The sequence below is a fragment of the Leiobunum rupestre genome, chromosome 1 (genome assembly GCF_980474605.1).
Source record: "Leiobunum rupestre chromosome 1, qqLeiRupe1.1.hap1, whole genome shotgun sequence".
NCBI classification, from domain to species: Eukaryota; Metazoa; Arthropoda; class Arachnida; order Opiliones; family Sclerosomatidae; genus Leiobunum; species Leiobunum rupestre.
The window spans coordinates 84916928-84940185 of NC_143384.1; the positions used below are offsets into that span (position 1 = coordinate 84916928).

Below are 23258 nucleotides of genomic sequence, written 5' to 3' on the forward strand. Positions count from 1 at the left end.
TCATATAATCACAATAAAGGAAATTCAAACTATCCAATCGCGAGTGATGTAAATTTCGGTTGCTTAGAAAGTATCGCAATGCAACCAGGGAGGATAAGGGAGTCGTGATTTACGCGCTAAATGTGTCCAAGCAGGGAAACCGAGACTCCAGGGGGCTAAAAAGAGGGGTAAAATCAAGGAGGACCCAATACGGAAAAAGTACAATTCAACGGGATTTCTATGGTTGCATCCCTTTACACTTTAAAATTTTCAAAACAAGTTTATTTTTTATCTTATTGCATATAACTATAGAATTCATATGTTTGTACTATTTATATGCTCATAACCTAGCGATAGTTGAAAAGTGTTTTTACTATTAAATTAAAACATAGTAATACTAACAACTGGGTGTTACACTTAATTGCACCCTAATAGTTTTATTTTAAAAACACCTTGTTCTACAATTCAATACATTTTTTATAAGTAAACCCGTTTCGATTTTACTAAAAAAATTAATACTAATAATTCCGGCTAATTACCTCGTAGTCATCAACGCCCAATCCAACGTCATCGGCGTAAGGTGTTACATTTTAGTTACCTTGGCATTAAACATCTTAATTAAGAATTAGGATTTCGGATATATAATTTAGTAGAGCTTTAGGCGCCAAAATATAATATTCTGCAATGGTTCTTTGACTTTGGCGGCAGCATTCTACCTTGTGGGATTTATATGCGCTAATTATCTTTTTCAGTTTGCATACGAGCCACGGAACAACCGGAGCTGCCAACACGATAAGTTCAAAACCTGCTGGATTTTTCAGTTTACCTGCTTGATTTTTGTTTGCGAAAGAGAAGATAAATTAGCGAGCGTCTGCACCAATGGGGATGTCTTATACTTCGACTATGCTGAAGATGGCGTAGTAAATTCCAGTACATACGCGAACCACTACTGGAAAAGTTTCCAACAGCGAAAACCATTCCAGAATGAGTTACACCTGTAAAACCCACTTACGTTTTCCAAACAAATAATATGCTAATGAAAATAAAGAAACTAAAGTATCTAAAATTTTATAAAATGTCGTTCAATTTACGAACAATATCTGAAAAAAGTCTAAAAATGAAAATACTTCGTTAAAGACGTCTACGAAATAAGTCTTTTCAAGGCATTTGCTAACAGTACAAGCTACTTTCACTGCTTTTGTTCAGTTTATAAATATTTGCTTCCTCAACCTCTCTAAAATTAAAACAACGTCATTCTTCAAAAATTTTCTTCTCCGGGAGGGAACTCGATCTTGATCGGTGTGCCTGCGTTCCTTGGGACACCCTCATTATTGTCCCCAACTGGGCTATTTTCCAACTCTTCTCTCGTAACGACTGTCGCAATGGGTACTTGGTCGATGAAGTCATAAAATGACTCTTGTTTGACGCAGCTGTAGCCAAATACCATTCCTCTCTCGACGGTTGCGGTGACTGCGTCAGGATAGGAAACTTCCGCTTTCACGGCGTCGTTGCAGTGGCGCTTTTCAGTGATAAATTCAATCTGTTCCATCGTTAAACGTCGCAGTTGCACCAAACAATACCTACCTCCCATTGGACGACCAGAGAGGTCAAATTCACGAGGCAGTGATTGGCGCTCTGGTTCTGTGTGGTGATTGTTCGAAGCGCCAATTTGGATTCCAGCTAGACCATGAATTCGATGGTGCACTTGAAGGGTTTCATTGGTAGAGAAGCTCTGATCGCTACTGGGGCATTTTTGGGCCTTTGTCCCGTGAGAGTGACGTGTTCTTTCGTGGCGTAGTAGATGGTTCTTATGTTTGGCCCGATATCCACACTTTGTACATCCATAGGGCGTTACAGCCGTATGAGTTCTTCGATGGCGAATCAAATGCCACTTACTAGCCGACGCGTAGTTACACTGGTCACACTGGAAGGGTTTTTCACCCGTGTGAGTTCTTCTGTGGCGAATTAAACTACCGTTATTTGTAGACGCGTAGTTACACTGGTCACACTGGAAGGGTTTTTCACCCGTGTGAGTTCTTCTGTGGCGAATTAAACTACCGTTATTTGTAGACGCGTAGTTACACTGGTCACACTGGAAGGGTTTTTCACCCGTGTGAGTTCTTCTGTGGCGAATTAAACTACCGTTATTTGAGGACGCGTAGTTACACTGGTCACACTGGAAGGGTTTTTCACCCGTGTGAGTTCTTCTGTGGCGAATTAAACTACCGTTATTTGTAGACGCGTAGTTACACTGGTCACACTGGAAGGGTTTTTCACCCGTGTGAGTTCGTTTGTGGTTAATCAAACTACCGTTACTTGTAAACGCGTAGTTACACTGGTCACACTGGAAGGGTTTTTCACCCGTGTGAGTTCGTTTGTGGTTAATCAAACTACCGTTACTTGTAAACGCGTAGTTACACTGGTCACACTGGAAGGGTTTTTCGCCCGTGTGAGTTCGTTTGTGGCGAATCAAACTACCGTTACTTGAAAACGCGTTGTTACACTGGTCACACTGGAAGGGTTTTTCGCCCGTGTGAGTTCTTATGTGGGAAATCAAATTACCCTTATGAGCCGACGCGTAGTTACACTGGTCACACTGGAAGGGTTTTTCGCCCGTGTGAGTTCGTTTGTGGTTAATCAAACTACCGTTACTTGTAAACGCGTAGGTACACTGGTCACACTGGAAGGGTTTTTCACCCGTGTGAGTTCGTTTGTGGTTAATCAAACTACCGTTACTTGTAAACGCGTAGTTACACTGGTCACACTGGAAGGGTTTTTCGCCCGTGTGAGTTCGTTTGTGGCGAATCAAACTACCGTTACTTGAAAACGCGTTGTTACACTGGTCACACTGGAAGGGTTTTTCGCCCGTGTGAGTTCTTATGTGGGAAATCAAATTACCCTTATGAGCCGACGCGTAGTTACACTGGTTACACTGGAAGGGTTTTTCGCCCGTGTGAGTTCTTCGGTGGATATTCAAATAATTCTTTTGTGCAGACGCGTAGTTACACTAGTCACACTGGAAGGGTTTTTCGCCCGTGTGAGTTCTTCGGTGGCGAATCAAATTACCCTTACTTGCAGACGCGTAGTTACACTGGTCACACTGGAAGGGTTTTTCGCTCGTGTTAGTTCTTCGGTGGCGAATCAAATCTCCCTTTTGTGCGGACGCGTAGTTACACTGATCAAACTGGAAGGGTTTGTCGCTTGTGTTAGTTCTTCTATGGCGTATGAAAGTACTCTTACGTTTCGTTGCGTAGACGCATTCTGAGCACTTGTACATTTCCTCTCTTTGGCTGCTTATTTGGTCAGTTTCACTCGGAACGAAAGTCTTTTTTGATTTTATGATTTGATGTTGCTTATCCAAAAGTCTAAAAGAAAATAAAATATTAGCGAAAATCAACCAGGACGGACGAACAACTTGGTCATTGGGCGATAGAAACTCGAATAGCCACAATGAAGACACTATAAAAAGCTATAAGACCCTTATATTTCATTAGTTTTAGGTAAAAATTATTTATAGTTTATCTGATCGCTTGTTTTCGGCGAATGCCCGATATTATCTTAAGGAAGAGGAACTTTGGTAGTGGCGTAGGAAGGAGGGCACAGGGGGCAACAAATTGCTTTGAAAGAGGAAAACTATAAGTTTGAACGTAAATTAAATAAGATTTACCACTAGGTTTCGAGACTTGAAGTGTTTAGTCAAATTTACCTATACATATTTTGCATCCCTACGTCATCAATGACGCAGTTCCAAGAATAGATATATGCACCAAGAATAAATAGGTAAATTGATCAAGAATGAACCGTACAAAGCCGCCAATTTGTCGGTCAAGATTTCTTAGTAAAACACGAGAGTTAAGAGTTTCAATCGTCTGTTTACGGATTTTAATTATTTTCATGTGATTAAGAATTTAGTTTAACGTTAAAAAGGGTTACCTGCCTTGTTAAAAATTGTCCGAAGAGTTAAATTAGAAAGGGAGACCGAAAATTGTCATTTTATTCGATAGTTAAGGTATTGCACAAAGGCCCAATTTGATAAACTTGGTTAAATTCATTTTGTAGATATTCCTGTCGTCATTTGCTATTTTATTTAAATAACCCGGATTTAAAATATTACCTGTTTTTTTTAGGGCCCATAATGATATATTACTTTAAAAATTTGAAAGCATAAATCTAATTTTCGTACGTTTTGTCGCTTCGATGAGATTACCAACAAAATGGCTACCTACATGTATTTAGTAGCTACGCGTGAAATTTTATGCATTTTTGACCCCCTTCCCGGTTTTTATGGAGACCATAAGCCCCTCCCGTGAGGTGCAAACTATGTATAGCGGTGTCGATATTTACGACTTTATACTGGTATGCCAAAATTACTTCCTAAACGCTGTTCATTTCGTTTAAAATGAAAAAATCTATTAACCCAAGGTAGGTCCTTTCAACAATAATTAAAGAGAATCAGCGTAAAAATGAAAAATAATCGATTAACGGGTGGTGGGCCCTTCTTAATATACCGTGAATGTTCAAATAACAAAAACATACAAAAAACGTCGCGCAAAATGCAAACTGTCACAAACAGTTGACTAAGTTCTCACTAACCTTGGCTAAATGTAGGACCAGTAGTTTAGTGGCCTTTTAGTATTTGCCTTCAATTGAATGGTGCCACTTTAGTAGAAGGAAAGTGATGGCGAGACGCCACTCCCGGGTTCGGGTTTGGGTTCGGGATCGAAATCCGGGATTTAAGGGTGAAATGAGGGTAAAATCGTCCAAAAGTCAATGGTTTTATGATATTTCTCGCGACGATTTGTTTTCTCATATATCAACATATTATGTCCAGGCCAACTTGTTTATTTATCTCCGCTTATCTCGAAAGACACTTGAACGTATATCTTATCACGTTTTATCGTACGGAATAAGTTGAAATGATGTAAAAAGTGATAACCTAGGCGGCGCGTGCGCGGATTACCCGGGAGGCGCGGAGCACGCGTGCGCGGTTAATTTGAATTTAAGAGTGTTTTGACGTCATTCAATATTCGTTGTTAAAGTAGAATGGAAGTATTTTTAAACTTTATTTTAATATCATTGTAGTGGATTTGAGTGTTTTGACGTCATGGAATATTTTTTTTTTCAAACTTAGAAGTTAGTTTGTAAGAAATACTTACTAATACCTGAAAAATGGACTTTAGAGTGGATAATTAAGTATTTTTTCAATCCTTATACCTATATTTACATATTGGAATTGTTGCAAAAGGTTCTTTTAAACGTAACTTAGTACATTAATTTATTTTGGAAGTTCAAAACGTATTAAGAGCCCTTCAGAGTACTATAAAAGGATTTCATTTACAAACTAAATTAATATTTTCTTCAAACTTTCAATTCGTTATAATTTGAAAATAAATGAAAACATCATGGATTATAGGTGCGTAATCTACTATTAGACCGAACGGATTAAAAAAATACTTAAAGTAAGTGGTTTTACTGATAAACTCTAAAGGAATTTTGGAATTTTCTAGAATAGCAAAGTAAAACTAAAACGTAAACCAAGTTTAAAACGAAACTAATAACTGGGAGAAAGGTTGAAGTAACTTTTTTGATTTTTCGTTTTTTAATTTTTGAGTTCCCTATATTATTATAAACTAAATTAAATATAATTTTTGAAAATTTGTAATAAAAGATCTGCTCCTTCGTGTTTTACATATATTTAAAAACTCGAGATTTTAATGAATTGTTTTCAAAGCATGAAAAATATAGCAGATCCTTTGATTTTAATTGTAGTTAGTAGTTAAGTATTGACTGGTACATTGGCCGCTGATACCCAAGTTAGAAAAGCGTAGACTAACCGTTCAATTCGTTATAATTTGAATAAAATTAAAAACAATACTCTAAGATACCTTTTAAAGTTAAATTCCTTTAGAGTTTATCAGTAAAACCACTTACTTTAAGTATTTTTTAATCCGTTCGGTCTAATAGTAGATTACGCACCTATAATCCATGATGTTTTCATTTAAATTCAAATTATAACGAATTGAAAGTTTGAAGAAAATATTAATTTAGTTTGTAAATGAAATCCTTTTATAGTACTTTGAAGGGCTCTTAATAAGTTTTGAACTTCCAAAATAAACTAATGTACTAAGTTACGTTTAAAAGAACCTTTTGTTACAATTCCAATATGTAAATATAGGTATAAGGATTGAAAAAATACTTAAAGAAGAATGGAAATCGGCTCCGGTAACGGTTTGGCAACTTTTAATTCTAATCTCAGGTTACGGTTTTTTTACAAGATGCAAGTGATTAGCGTTGTTATTAAGCTCCGAGGTATCCAAAATCAATAAGCAGGCTTTAATTTTCTATTTTTGTTTGAAAATAACCAAAACTATGCAGTTTTTTTAAAAGAATCTCACAAATTATACTAACTTTTAACAAAATATCCCCAATTATAATAACTTTTAACCAGGGATAAAAATGAAACTATTCAATATATCTACAAAACTCAATTTTCGTAAATAGACAATAGTTTTAAAATTTAGTTGGCTTATGGCAAAAATTAGAATAATTTAGGAAATTCTGTTAAAAATTAGTAATTTTAATATTTTAATATTTTATATTTTATTTTATATTTTATTTTATTTTATATTTTATTTCATATTTTATATTTTATTTTATTTTATATTTTATTTCATATTTTATATTTTATTTCATATTTTATATAACAGGTCTTAAGCCAATCAATGACATACAATATTATCCCTTTACTTCTCTGCTCCCTTCCAACTACCTTGCAATATTTTCAATCCAATTGTATTTGGTTTTATATCTTTAACTTTATTTCTCAGTACAATTTCCCTTTGACAAGCTTCTTCTAACTTCAATTCCCACTTTTTTAAATGCTTTTCCATTTCGTCCAAATGCTCTTTTATCTCTTGCATATCTAACCACGTCCTATTATACTCTTCCACTATTTCACTAACTTCCTCGAATGAATGGAAATCCATATGACTATAAGTAACAGAACACAATAAATATAAAACGTCCAGCAATGTTAAAAGTTAGGTCACCAGAAAGACCCTTTCCTCTTGTTGTTTCTATTTCAGTGGAAACGAAACTTGGACTTCAAGACGCCCGCGTCTTTTACGTTTATATGGATTATTCATGACGGTTCAATTTTGATTTTATAAATGGACACGTATAGTAGGGAGCTGGATCGAGAGTGTGGGGAAAAAAAAATTAATCTAGGTGAAAAAATTATTATAAATAAATACCGATTCAATATACGAACGAAACTTAACTATTAATTTAATTAAACTCATTTATAAATTTTATAAATTAACTTGAAATATCGTAAAGCCAATAAAAATAATATAAATTTCCTACAAATCACCCATTTTAGGGATAAAAATGAAACGATTCCAAATACGTACAAAACTCAATTTTCATAAATAGACAATAGTTTTGAAATTAAGTTGGCTTATGGTAAAATTTAGAATAATTTAGGAAATTCTTTTACCAAGAAACAAGATCCCCAATGCAGAAAACTACGCGGAAAACGCCCTTATACGGAAATATACGCGGTAAACGCACTCGTATGCGGGAAAGTTCCCGGAAAAACCCCCACTACCCAATACCACACGCGTCTTATATAACAGTTTATCTCTTTAAAGTATTGAATCACTCGACATAATAAAATGAAGTTTAAAAATATTTCCATTCTACTTTAACAACAAATATTCCATGACGTCAAAACACTCTTAAATTCAAATTAACCGCGCCTCCCGGGTAATCCGCGCCCCTAGGAAATCCGCGCACGCGCCGTCTAGGTTATCACTTTTTACATCATATCATCTTATTCCGTACGATAAAACGCGATAAGAAATACGTTCAAGTACCATATAAGTGTACTCTTGAAATTTGAGATAAGCGGAGATAAATGAACAAGTTGGGCCTGAACACAATATGTTGATATACGAGAAAACAAATCGTCGCGAGAAATATCATAAATACATTGACTTTTCGATGATTTTACCCCCATTTCACCCCTTAAATCCCGGACCCCGATCCTGGACCCCTATCCCGAACCCGACCCCGACCCCGGGACTGATGGGTCGACCTTACTTTCCTTCTACTATCGGTATTTCGTCTATAAAATGAAGAAAAATTAAAAACGCAAAGATGTTTTGATATCACTAGAAAGCCCTCTTTGTATACTTTATAATTTTATTTTAAAAATGGGGTATTTCGTTTGTCGACGTCACTATATAGCGCAACGAACGCTACCCCCCAAAAATCAATTTTATTCAATTAAAGGGTCATTAATATAAAAACCCGAAGGTCTACAAATATTTGAGCACAACCATGAAATTCCGCACCTAAATATACCGTATAAACCGAACTTTCATATAATTATAATGATTTTATAGAAAGTTATGCAACATTTGGTCGAGGGGGGCGATTTCGTTGAACGCGTAACCCAAAAAACTGGGGGTAGTGGTTATATAGTCGTATTTTTAAAACTACTAATTATTTTGCGCTCAAAATTTATAAATAGTAGTTTTGAATATTGGATAAAACGTGTATAAAATTTGAATAAAATCGCTGTACCCATGGTGACATCACTGGGTGAGTTCACATGGAATGACCCTAAGTGATTAAAAACACACTTTATCCTTATATTTTTGGGGGTTAATCTAACCTTTTTCCCTCAACACTTTCCTGGTTTGGGGGGATACCTACACCTCCTGAAATGTCCTGTCCTCGCTTGGTTCCAATCTATCCATAATTGCAATAATTTATTTAATTTTTATCATTTGAGAAAGTATAGTAGCCCAACGAATTATAATATTATCCTCCCATATACCAACTTCTGTTGAATGGGCGCATCAACATCCGCCGATAAGTCATTCTAACACTCATTTAAATTTAGTATTCAATTATGGCAACTTGAAATAAAATTCTCTTCCCAGACGCAGCTTCACCTATTATGGAACAAATAATCTTTTTCCACGATCATACTTTAATTATTTTAATCTTAATCACTATCCTAGTTTCATATATGATAGTTAATTCATTAGTCAATAAATTCTCAAATCGACTCCTGTTAGAGGGCCAAGAAATCGAGACTTTCTGAACAATCATTCCCGCCTTCATACTTATTTTTATTGCCTTCCCATCGCTACAATTACTTTATATAATGGATGAAACAAACCACCCAAATATAACCATCAAGACTATAGTTCACCAATGGTACTGATCATACGAATACAGAGATTTCAAAGACATTATATTTGACTCCAATATAGTTCAAACAAATGACCTTTCAAGAAATAACTTCCGCTTACTAGAAGTAGATAACCGAGTAGTTATCCCAACTAATATTAATGTCCACCTTTTAATTTCAGCCACTGATGTAATCCATTCATGGGCTATACCCTCAATAGGGATTAAAGCAAATGCTGTCCCGGGGCGAATCAACCAACTCCCTCTTTTATCCCTACGAAATGGTGTCTTCTACGGTCAATGCTCAGAAATTTGTGGGGCAGAGCACAGTTTTATACCCATCGTTCTAGAAAGTATCCCCACACAAAATTATATCAACTGGATTAATATGGAAGGTTGGGAAAATATCTAAATAATACCATTAAGTGGCTGAAATTATAAGCAATGGTCTCTTAAACCATCCTATGGGTTCCCCCCTTAATGAAGAGGGTACGTAACAAATAACACTATTTTGTCAGGATACAATCGCAGTCGCCCCTTTTATTGCCACAAATAGCCCCTATAATATGAACAAGCTTTTTCTTTTATCCCATCATTTTAATAAGATTAACTATAATTATACTAAGTTTTTACAAAAAATTCAATGCTAGAACTGCAAATAACTACCCAAACAAACAAAACAAAAACTTAACTGACAATGATAACTAATTTATACTCCGCTTTTGACCCATCCACTTCGCAAAATTTCTCAATAAACTGAATTAGCGCTTTTAGCCCTATCTACATTATACCCTTATGATTTTGACTCTCACCAACTCGAAGCAATACTTTAATAAGTAGCATAGTAAACTAAAGAACTTACAGCTCTCTTAGGGAGAATTTCAACACAAGGAATACCTCTAATTATTATTGCTCTAATGAAAGTGTATAGTAAGTAGTTACCCGTTGAAAAGAAAAATATATTATAAATTATCTTGCATATATTTTATTACGTTTAAGGGGGGCATCATATTCCATATTCAATCTGTACACCTTTAAATCGAAAACGTTACCAAGCGCCTAACTTTAGGGTAATTTTATTAAATTTTAAAAGCAATTCCTTATGTTTCACGCGGTAGTTACGCACATACGTCAGGTACTCTACTTCACCGTAAATAGTTTCTTTTTCAACTTTCAGAATTCTGGCAGATTTGACATCGGCGTCAATCTGCCAGAACGAAAATTGTAAAAGTTCATTTTTGGCTACGGTAGGGAACGCGAAGATAGATAAAGAATGTTGGACCAAATTAAATACATGAGTTTAACAATTATATCCCATTTCTACTAAGAATAAATTATCGATTGATATAAAATATAGACGTATACGTTTGTAATGATACCGTACATCTAAATATTGCCGTATTTCGAGTTTAACGGGTTTTTTTTAACGTTCCCTAATGGTAACGTCCGGGCCGAATTGCGCAAATATGACAAGGTAGAATTACTTCACATTGATACCATTAAATCTAGGTTAAATTGTCTATCGAATGATACAAACTATAGACGTGTACGTCCTAAATAACTTGAACTATTAATTTCTAAACATTACCGTATTTCGCGATTAACTTTTTTCATTCGTTTCCTGTAATGTCACCTTTTGGGCCGAATTGCGCAAATATGACAAAGCAGAATTACTTCACATTGATACCATTAAATCTAGGTTAAATTGTCTATCGAATGATTTAAAGTATAGTCGTGTGCGTCCTAAATAACTTGAACTATTAATTTCAAAACATTACCGTATTTCGCGTTTAACGTTTTTCATTCGTATCCTGTAATGTCCCATTTCGGTCCGAATTGCGCAAATATGACAAGGCAGAATTATTACGTTACCATTAGGGAACGTTAAAAAAACCGTAACGGCGCCGCGCACTCACTTCGCTCGAGTGCTGGGGGCGCACGGCCCCCCAACCCCATACTAAAAAAAGCTATTGGCCATATTTAACGCAACCTAGAGGACAGCACCAAGCCTTACGCATCAAGTATCGTCAACCCGATATTAATCCTGCACTCCAGCTCTTCAATTTTGGTTCCCAAAGATCCTATTTTGAGCTTTAACTCAACAAAATCTGTGCATTGTGACTTCCATAAATGGAAAAGCTACAGGCTCAATACTTGCTACCCGTAAGCCTTATAATATTAAAATTGATTTAATTGTTAATAATAATATTAATAATTTCCGCCGTGTTTTTACGCCACTATAATTTTTCATTTATATTTTAGTACCTATATATAAAATATTTTCCCCTAAAATACGTTAAAGTTGAATCATTGGCCGGGAGCGTTGACGTCATTCAGGACTTTGAAGAGCTAGAGTGCAGGATTAATATCGGGTCGACGATACTTGATGCGTAAGGCTTGGTGCGGTCCTCTAGGTTGCGTTATAGATGGCCCATAGCTTTTTTAAGTATGGTGTTTGGGGGGCCGTGCGCCCCCAGCACTCGAGCGAAGTGAGTGCGCGGCGCCGTTAGGTGCCTAAACTTTGTTTACATGTCTGTAAACCGTTATTTCATTTTAAAAAGTTAGTATTGTTTTTCATTTCAACGTTTTCTTTTTTCGTCATCAGTCCTACGTTATCCAAAAAGTATTGACGTCGTTCAGGAACTTGTCGGGACGCTATCCGCTCGTCTTAAATTATAGAGTTTTTTTCTCGACGAGCCTTGGGCCGTTTTGAAGGAGTTTATTTAGTGGCCTAGAGTTATATTCCTACACCTCATTCTCATTGAACAAAACAAAATAAATATCAGAATTTTGCCTACCTTTATTAAAATAAGTTCTAATATTTTGTAATTTTAAGAATGATGAATGTCTAAGCACGAGCGTCTAAGCATTTGCTTCTTCACTCTCCTGCGCGAAATGATGAATTCGTTAAATTGTAGTAGAAAAATTTCATCGATAATGTAGGATTCGCGACGTACAAAAGAAATGTAGACAAATAAGTGGCGTAAGTAATCACATCATTTTGTTAATTATTTTTTTTCCATTCAAATTTTAAAATTTGTTTATAGAAATTCGTGTTAAAACCTTGCAATAAAAGGTTTAACCAACGTTATAAAGTCATAGATTGAAACGTTTATTTCGGAAGAGAATGCCACAGCTTATGCATTAAATTATGTTTCATATAATTAAAATTGCATCCAGGGAAGATTTTCAATAATTGAAATTATAAACTTTTATGTACAAATCTATCTATACATAATTTTTTGAAAAACGTGAAACTAACTTTCATGTTTTGTTTTGTAAATAAAAAAACTAGGCCTATTTCATGATTAGATATGTTACCATACACAGTTTATACTATATATAAATGTTTTACGAAATTAACTCGTTTTAGTTGTTCTATAGTCCAGTCGATTTAAATGAACAAAGGGGTGTATCTAGAACAAGTTGCAATGGAATTATTTTCTTCCGCAATGCGTTCTTAAAATCGGCATGAACCGCCGCTTAAAAACTTACCGTGAATCCCCTAATGGGAAGTTGGTCAAAACTAGTCAAAGTAGCGTTTACATTGAAAAACAAGTTGGCAAGCCAAAATAAACCTCTACCCGTAAGAGCTTGCCTGTTATATTTTTTTTCTTCAATACAGCGATATGGAAGTCAATGGCTCAGCGGTAAACGATCCGCCCATTAGAAATGCTTTTAATTTTTATTTAATTTATAAATATTAAAAATATAAATTAACGTAATTATAAAAGCGTAAAGGGAAACGGACTTTAGCCAAAGCTGTTCTTCTAAATATCGTTGTCGCGTAATATGTGTCGGTGGTTCTGTTGTAAATTGAATTTTTAACCCGATTCCAAACGCCATGATAAAAACCTTTCAAATTGGAACCATTTCTAGAGATCGGCGTTTGAATAAGAAATTATCCAATTATTTATTTTTATTCATAACCTCAAATTATCCATATACGAAAAAACCGATTATTTTTGCATGTTAAATCGTTGTTTATTCCTATAAAATGTTCATAAAAACAGTTAACCAAACTTTTTATGGTTAATCGAAATTTTTCCGGTTAATATATTCGTTCCGCCGACCTCTAACCATTTCTCTGGCTCTCGAAATAAACTTTGATTGACCTCGAATCCTTTACTTTTTTACGCTGGTTACCGCAATTTGTCTACAAAGTCCGAAACTCCTATCACACGAGCTGAAACCTTAATGTCCGCATTTCCCTGCTACTTGATTTTGCGCTCATTGCAGCCTACTTCCATGGGCAAATAGGCCATACTTTGAAGCTCTCTGGCGCTCTTTTAACTCAACGTAGGGAAATGGGAAAAAAACAGGCATACTTCTCAACTCACCCTCTACAACTCCGTAAAAAATTAGCATAACCTTGAAGACATACATAAACAAGTTGGCAAGCCAAAATATACCTCTCCTCGGAAGTATGGTCCCTAGTGGTATTAATTTCTCGATACGACCCCCAAAGATATCTCCGCAATTCAGAGTTATTTACGAAAAACGTATTCTCGGTTCAAACCCTGCCCGGTGTAAAATTTTAATTTTAATTTAAATAATTGAGACGAAACAATCGAGTTAATTTATTCAGAATATTATAAACTAAGTAGTTACAACAGCGAGTTAGATTCACTAAAACAATGCACAATTGAATTTAATCCTTTTTACAGTACATGTTTATCAGTTGAATATAATACTAAGCAAATTTTAATGAAAGAAACATCTACAGATGGTATTTGTATTTTTCTCGCTTACGAAATACTTGCCGCATCTTTAACGCTCATTTTATTTCAACTTCCAGTTGACGTTGTGACACTTACCGCATGAAAAAGACCAATGCCGTCCAATTTCCAATATCATATAATGACTCGCACACCCAAGAAATCATTGACTGCGTTAGAAATCTTAGATATCCAAATATCCACACCAAATATATTTACAAGAAGCAAAAACCTTACCATCAACAAAGCACACTTGACTAACCGCCAGCTCTTAAAGCAATTAACGTTAAATTATCTCCTTTGAATTAACACAACTATATATAGGTCGTTAAGAACACCCGTAAATAAATAACAAAAAAAACTAACAAAGTGGACCACCCACAGGGTCTACCCTTTAACCCTCTAATCTCGGCTGACTGCGCTAAAACAAGATTTAACCTTTGAAAAAAACCAGATTAGGCCTTCATAAATTCATTAATAAAAAAAGACTTTATTACCTATTATGCTTACGATGCCTGTCTTAATTTCAGTGAATCTAAGCAGCTATCGGTGGTTCTGTGGTAGAGCGCTCGACTGCCAAGCCGAATGGTCTGGGTTCGAAACCTGGGTGGCGCATTTGTTTTTAATCAAAAGAGAAACGCTAAATTAGAATTTCTTCGATGCAATAATTTCAATTTCAATTCTATTTCAATTAAACCAAAATTTCGTACGCTTAAATACGCTTCCGATAAAGCTGAAGGTCTAATTTTCAATAAGGCATAACAAGTGTCGGTGGTTCTGTGGTAGAACGTCCGCCTGTCAATCAGGAGGTCTCGGGTTCGAATCCCGCCCGATGCGATCGCAAATTGATACTAAGACGAATACCGTGTACAACTGGTGGAAACCCTGCCATTGGACGTTGAGAGGTAGCATTACACTCGGCACTCGGTCCGTCCCACCGTCATTAAGAAGAAGTTGGAGATAAAACGCCCATATAAACACAACAGACTCAACATGCACAACCATCAGAACACAAACACAACAAATTCAACACTCACAACCTACGCATAAACATTACAAAAACGTAATACACCAAACCGTCACGACGGTGAGCGAAAAAACACCATCCAAAACAAACCGCAAATGCATCCGTTAACGCTCACCGTCACACGGTGGTTTTGCCAACCCTTTGAGAAACTGGGTACGCAGTGATTACACTTTGCACCGAAAATGCGAACGCGTTCGCAGGCCTGACAGACCCACAGACCCACAGACAGACACGGTCGTTGTATAACCCCTCCTAGGGGACTTTGTAATAACGGCACAGCCGGATTACTATTTTTCGTCCAGGGAGCAATAACGCCATGAAACCTATGACTGTCTTAAGTTAATTGGGCGACCGCTCAACGTGTTTGCCGTCCCTACAATACAAAAAGTATTCTTAAATTCACGACTTTTGGAGCGCCCTTATTTGACTGATGGTCATGAAAATCTGCACCCATTCCTTGACCCTTTTAATCCAAATAAGATCTATTTTGTTTATTTTTTTCGAATGTCGCTTGATGACTTAGGCTAAAAAAATCAGCTAGGCTAATACCCTAAGTCATCAAGCGACTTTTAAAGCCATTAATTCAGGTGGCTGGGTTACAATGCGTAGGAGGGTGGTGGCAAGCCCTTCAAGCCACGCGAACCAACAGCTCTCTACACTAACTATTACCGTTAACCTCGACAAGTTTTTATGGAAGGGGAATCCGAAAAGCTCGGGGGGAAACCCTTTAAACCAGCGGGGAGACAACTTTCAAACTCAACTCAGAAGGAGTAGTTCCGAATTTTTCACACAGTGCCACAATCTGGGATCGTACCCGGCTCCTCTTGCTACGAGGCGAAAGTGCTAACCACTCCGCCACCCCATGGCTTAAGGTGGTGCCTAGGGTATGAGCCTAGATTAATATTATTATTTCTATTATATAGATAAAACTCGTGAGTTTGTATAATTTTAAAGCAATATAGAATTTTAGAGTATTAGAAATATTAAATAAAAGAATGACGCAGCATTGGAAATGACTCTATATCCTATTTGAAGTAGCACTATGAGAAGTATTATTGGTAAAAAAATTATAACTATGCCACCTTTACCACTCGAGTTATGACCTTTTTTTTCATATTCTTACGCGATAGTGGTTGAAATACGTAATATTTTAGAGATTCCTAGTATTTCACACAGTTACGCAATCTCAGTACCAACTGGTTAATTTGCTTATAAATGTTATGTATATAATGTTATTAATGGCTCACGCTCTCAACAGCCTACGTTCTCAGATGTCGTTATAATAGTTAGAGTTCCTTTCCCATCAAGCGGAGGCGAGGAAGCCCGAAGCCAGAGGCCGCCAGTTTCAGCTTAGATAGTGAGCGACTGAGTACGATACATGAATGACCGTTAATAAAGATTTAAATAGAAAATATAATTTGATTAATTATAAGTAGTTAAGCAGTTATAAGTTGTTGTAGACAGGTATATTACATGGTACCAGAAGTGAGGTAGGATAACCCATAAAATTTGCTAAGTTACTACAGTTATACGTTGTTATTTTGCACGAGCCTAGTCGCAAGGCTTAAAATTTTAAAGTTGGAGGACGTTTATCCCATTGTCTCATCGCCTCTCCCGGCAAGTTTTTTTCTTTCGCTTTCACGAACTTGCTTAATTTGGTTGGACCATTTACTATACGCACGGGCTTTTGAACTTTACCAAAACTTTCAAAATTCTATTTCTTTCCCAACTCCAAAACCATTTGTTCCGGGTGCTGGTGTGAGTTGGTCTGCTTGGCTGAAACAATACATGAGTCATCATAACGCAACCGGGCTTTCCTCTAAGCCACTTCCCCAGCAACGGGCCGCTCTGATGTCTTTTGATATTCATAACTCTTTCAATTTTGAAGAATCTGCCGAGGCCCCTACATTTGCTGAAGTTACGGCCGAGTTCACCGACTACTTTCGCGACGACACTGCCACAGGAGACTGATGAGCTATTTAAGCTGTGTTTACTTCACCTTCGTGACCGGGCTTCCAGGTGTGAGCTGGGTGAACTTACAAACTCTTTCATCTCACTCGGGTTAAAGTTGTTGAAATTGACAGCCTCCCCCAGCAGTCTGTGCATTGCACCATCACGGTGTAGATAACTTTTATTTTTTCAACATTTATTAGTAAACGTAACAATTAGTTCATTTAATAATCTTATTAAGTTTCCCTTGGAGAAAATAGGTTTTTAAAATTTAAAAGTTATTAACTAATTTCCTAGCGACAATTTGGCTGGAAAAATTCTATCGAAAGACACCAACGAAAACCCTGTACTTCTTCAGGGAAAGTAACTACACCGCTAGAGGTCGCAGTTAAAACGTTTGGTGCTGCGTCACTCTCCATTATTTCCTCATTATAAAAATGTACATATTATTTTTAAGCGACCAATTTTTTAATTTTTTGAAACATTTTGGCTCTTTGAAACACTGTACTCTGAAAGCTAAGCTGTAAACACCGACGCGTTTGAAGTCAGAACATCAAAAAAAACCTTCTCTCCGATATGTTTTTTTATAAGCATCGGATGCCCAAATCAGAAACGCGAAAATCATTAATTAACAAAACGTTGGTATCGATTACTCATCGATGTTTTCGATGAGTGTTACTGAAAGTACCGCTTGTTAATGTTGTTAATGTATATTAACGTGAAAAGAGATAGAATTTTCATATCGTAAAAACTCGAGCAGTGAAATTTTAAATACCGTAAATCAGCTTAAAATGGAAATATAATCGAGTTACGTCAGGTAGGCCGTTTCTTAAATATGGTAAATCCGCTTAAATGGGAAAATTATCGATTAATGGACGGTAGATCTCTGCTTATACGTCTTTTAAATATTCAAAATATAACGCTTATTAACTAAAAATTAAGTAATAATACATTAAATTTAATTTAAATAAGTCTAAACTGTAAAAACAACGCGTAAAAGTGCAGTAGATATTATCATAAAAAGTTGCCTTGAGTCGCACTCATCTTGTCGGTAGGCCTTTTATTAGCTCCTACTGCTAAATCTTCTTTAATTTACGTTCAAAATTATAATTTTCCATAGATCATTGTGGCATGTCACTGCCAAGCTTTTGGTGCCCCTTCAAACCAATTTGTTGTACCCCTTTACCCCGTTCCTACGCCACTGCCAAAGTTCCACCCCCTTAACAAGCCGAAAACAAGCCATCAGATAAACTATAAATAATTTTTACCTGATACTGAAACTAATGAAATTAAAGGGTCCATTTTGATAGTGATAATGGTGCCTAATAATAATGGTTTTCGTTCGTCCTAATTGATTTGCGCCAATATTTTAATTTTTATTTGTCTTAGGTCTTTTTTTATAAAATCATCAATACAAAAGAGCCTTTGATTCAGACTGAAACTGACAAAATGAGCAGCCTAGAAGAGAAGATCTACAAGTGCTCAGGATGCGTCTAGGCAACGAACGATCAGAGTCATTTCATTCTCCACAGAAGAACTCACACAGGCGAGAAACCCTTCCAGTGTGACCATGCAGTGTAGCTACGCTTCTGCGCAAAAAAGGGATTTGATTAGCCACAGAAGAACTCACACGGACGAGGAGCCATTTGGATGTACAAAGTGTGGATATCGGTCAAAACATAAGAACAATTTTCAACGCCACGAAAGAGCACATCACTCTCAGGGGGCAAAGGCCCACAAATGCCACATTTGCGTCCGGAACTTTAGTACCAATAAAACCCTTCAAGTGCACCGTCGAATTCATGGTCCACCTGGAATCCAATTTGGCACTTCGAACAGTTACAACACAGAACCAGTGCGCCAATCACAGCCTCGTGAATTTGACCTCTCTGCTCGTCAAACGGGTGGTAGGTTTTGTTTGGTGCCGCTACGACGTTTAACGACGGAACAGATTGAATCTATGACTCAAAATCCCCACTGCGCCGACGCCCTGAAAGCGGAAGTTGCACAGCTGGACGCAGACACCGCAGCTACCGACGAGAGAGAAATGGTGTTTGGCTATAATTGCGTCAACTTCGATGTCAGCTACGTCAAACAAAAGCCTTTTTATGATCTCATCGACCAAGTTCGGATTGCGAACGTCGTAACGAGAGAAGAGTTGGAATATCCGGGGCCGGATTAACCAATAGGCCGAATAGGCCTGGGCCTAGGGCACCAAGCCTACAAGGGGCACCAAGAGGGTTCGAAAAAAATAAAAGTACAAAACTCTAATTATTTGCTTTTCACAAAATATTTTCCGGAGTTATTTTAGTAGATGCTTCCACCCCTATGAACCAAAAACGTTTGATTGTCACATTCTCTGACGGACTGCCGTCTAGCCCCTGACGTCTGACGACATACTAAATCTGGCAGAAAAATATATTTTAATTCCATTTCTCAATTATAAATTGAGGAAGCGCCTAGCTCGCTTCACTCGCTATTGAAAGAAGGGCACCAAAATGAACTTGGGCCTAGGGCCCCATAAATTCTTAATCCGGCCCTGGGAATATCACCTAGCTGGGGACAATAAAGAGAGTGTCCAAAGGAACCAAGACACAGAGATTAAGATCGAATAGAGAACTTGTGAGCAATGACGTTGTATTGTCATGTATTACTTTTTTAAAGAGGTTGAGGAAGGATTTTTTTTTAAACATAACACTAGTAGTGAAAGTAGTTTGTACTGTTAGCAATTGCCTTGAAAATACTTATTTCGTAGACGTCTTTAAAGATGTATTTTACATTTATAAACTTTTTCAGATAGTGTACGTAAATTAAACGACATTTTAAACGACTAGTGTAAATATAATTAACTTGAAGTAATTTTCAACGATTGACTGTACACTACAGAACACTTTATTTTTAAAAACCAAATTATAAAGTTTATACGTTTTGTTCTGAAAATGATGTGTTCCATAGTGTACAGTCAATCGTTCAAAATTACAAGTGGTATAACTCATTCTGAATTTTTCTGTTGGGTTGCAACTTTTCCAGTAGGGGGTCGCCTATGTACTTACTCGAAATCATCAAAATGGGCTATTACCGAGTTCTGCCTGGAGACAGCCCGTAAAAATAACAAAGGCATCTTATCGTTTCAGGCGGCGATGCACTGCTGAAAGCCTGAAACTTTAAAGTGAACTGATTGAAATAATTATAAAAACGCAAATATGACAGCGCGTATCTTACTCAAATGTTGAAATAAAACTTGGGGCTTCAAATTTGGATTCGAACTTGTCACTCCTGATATGATCAGACGCTCGTTTCAAAACATGCTAAGTCGTGCCCAAACATGTATCGCGGCAAACGGAAATATCATATAACCTCACTTGTAAAATTCTAATTTTTAACGGACTTGTTTTTTCCAACAGCTCATATCTTCGGGTGACTTGTTCCTTGATGACTTTACGTTTGGATAATAGCGCCTACATGGTCCTAGGAAGCCTTGGTGCGAGTGCCGATCTAACGATGATATCGATGAAGGACGTCAGGTAACGCAGTTGTCTGGTCAGGGTTGAAGCTTCTCACGAAAGAAAGCTGGAACCATCAGCACTGAGCTGTAAGGTCAGGAAATGAGATCCGGCTTGACGGCCCAAATGATCGTGGGCATTCAAGCTACCCACCAATGACAGTGTTACAAGGCTTTAATATAAACATTAAAACCAATATATAAAAAACTAAACGCGTGTAAAAAACTTCATAAAAAGTATTAGTGCGATAACATAGAAATAGATCTTTGGAATAGCTAAACCACCCGCCAAGGCCAACGTCCGAACAAGTCGCAGAGTCAGTGCCCATAGATTTGACTGTATTAAATTTTCACCAGTTTCATGAACCCCTTATATATTTTACTAAGTCAAAGCCCTCCCCCTTTTGATGGGTTTTAAAATAATTAAAATAAATATACTTTAAAATAATTAAAATAAATATACCTTAAAATAATTAAAATAAATATACATTAAAATAATTAAAATAAATATACATTAAAATTATAAAAATAAAAAACTATAAAACAATTAAAATAAATATACTATAAAATAATTTAAATAAATATACTTTATAGAAATTAAAATAAATGTACTTTAAAATAAATATACTATAAAATAATTGAAATCAATAAACTTTAAAACAAACATACTATAAAATAATTGAAATAAATAAACTTTAAAATAATTGAAATAAGTATACTAGAAAAAAAATTAAAATAAATATACTTTATAATAATTAAAATAAATATACTATAAAATAATTAAAATAAATTTACTTTATAATAATTAAAATAAATATACTTTAAAATAAGTAAAATAAATATACTTTAATATAGGTAAAATAAATATACTTTAAAATAATAATGTAGCGATTCTTATTTTAATACTTACTTATTTAAATATTAAATATGGATTGAATTTCGTACTTTTTAAAATAGTTTTCTGGTATTTTATTTTAGAATTATCATGTTTTATAGAAGTGGTAGAAACGTTTTCATGTGCGATGAATATGGTTTTACTTCCGTTATGCATCTGACTTAAGTCGTCCCAAGCGTCGGCATAATCTTTATGCGCCAGATTATAAGAAACCCCGGTAAATATTTATTTATGGGGATTTTTAGATCAAATTGCATTAACTGTAATAATCCACGGTGGTTTTCAGGACGTTTGACGTAAGAGCCTTTTGGGGGAAAATTCAGGCAGTAAAATTTACTTCCATGATCTCTTTGTAGTATAGTCTTATTTTCTATGCTCTCTTATCGAGCATGATAAGCCTACTTTTCACAGAATTTTAAATTTTCATACGTCAAGGCCGAAGTCATTATGTCATAGACATACAAAGAAAAAACTAGCATACAAATTATTCACGGACAATTTTTGTACTACAGATAATTTTCGTATTAGAGCTAGCCATTTAAAACAATAAAAAATAGATTTGCATAGATTTAGTTAAAAAATTCCATCCTTAAGCAAATAAAAAATGATTTTTAAGATTGGTTGGAATATAAGTTGAAAAATATAAATCGTAATAAAATGTATATCAACTTGAGATTTTTTGAATTCCTTGTCAACATAGTTAACCCAAGATACAAAAGCGGATGCGATGAACGATATATCCTTGCATTATTATTGCAATTTTACCCTTTTTATCTCGAGAGCTCGATCCCAAATTATAAGATTACGATTCTCGGTCTGACTACTCTCTTCCCACGGAAAGTTGAATACGTGTCAAAGAATTGCTTTATAGGAATAACAATCTCAATAACAGAAGTCGCTTTGTTACATTGTTCACGTCGTCGAAGAGTCTCTAGGATATTCCACTACCTGAGTACAATTAACATGTTTTCTACTAAAAATAAAGAACTTAACATAAACTATATTAATTTGAAATAGCTCATTATGGAAAATTTAGATAAAATGAGTGGAGCTCTCAATTGTCTTTGCACCTAGGAGCAACAAACACAAGGAGAACGCAGCTAGCTTTTAAACACGACAACGAAGGGTTGTGTACGAATTTCATTGGACGAGCGTCACGAGCCTTTACGCTGAACGTTTTACGAGCGGGGGGGAAGACAATTTCCGAATTTACCCCTTCCGACGGCAGCAGGTGCTAAAGCACACAAGAAAATCCACGACTTATGACGGGTTGCGTTCTCCTTGTGTGGGGTGTTTAGTTTGTGGCTCCTAGTTTGCACCAACTTACGTGTTAAGGAAATGCGAGGTAAGTTTAACTACCCTTTCACTTGAAATAAATTTAAACAATATCTAATACACTATTTTGTACCTTGAATGAAACTAAAAGAAACTGAAAGAGTTTGCTATGGAATTGGTTCTAGTGTTTAACCAAAAATAGTCTAATTTATGTAAAAGATGGTACGTTTCTTAAATGTTTTTATTATTAGGAAACAATTATGTACACTTTCGGACAAGAAAAGAGAAGAGAAGAGTGCGAGCGACACTCTCAGATAAAAAAAGAGAAGAGCGTGAGTGCGAGTTCAACTCTTATATTAAAAAGAGAAGAGCGTGAGTGCGAGTTCAACTCTTATATTAAAAAGAGAAGAGCGTGAGTGCGAGTTCAACTCTTATATTAAAAAGAGAAGAGCGTGAGTGCGAGTTTAACTCTTATATTAAAAAGAGAAGAGCGTGAGTGCGAGTTCAACTCTTATATTAAAAAGAGAAGAGCGTGAGTGCGAGTTCAACTCTTATATTAAAAAGAGAAGAGCGTGAGTGCGAGTTCAACTCTTATATTAAAAAGAGAAGAGCGTGAGTGCGAGTTCAACTCTTATATTAAAAAGAGAAGAGCGTGAGTGCGAGTTCAACTCTTATATTAAAAAGAGAAGAGCGTGAGTGCGAGTTCAA

General features: G+C 36.0%; 1 pseudogene across 1 annotated transcript; it reads right to left on the minus strand.

The window, feature by feature from the left end:
* Positions 1-466: 466 nt before the first annotated feature.
* Positions 467-12068, minus strand: LOC149968634 (uncharacterized; annotated as a pseudogene). Its single transcript, XR_016472399.1, has 2 exons — positions 11982-12068; positions 467-3344 (listed from the first exon to the last, which is right to left on the minus strand). The product of XR_016472399.1 is annotated as an uncharacterized LOC149968634 (transcript).
* Positions 12069-23258: the final 11190 nt, after the last annotated feature.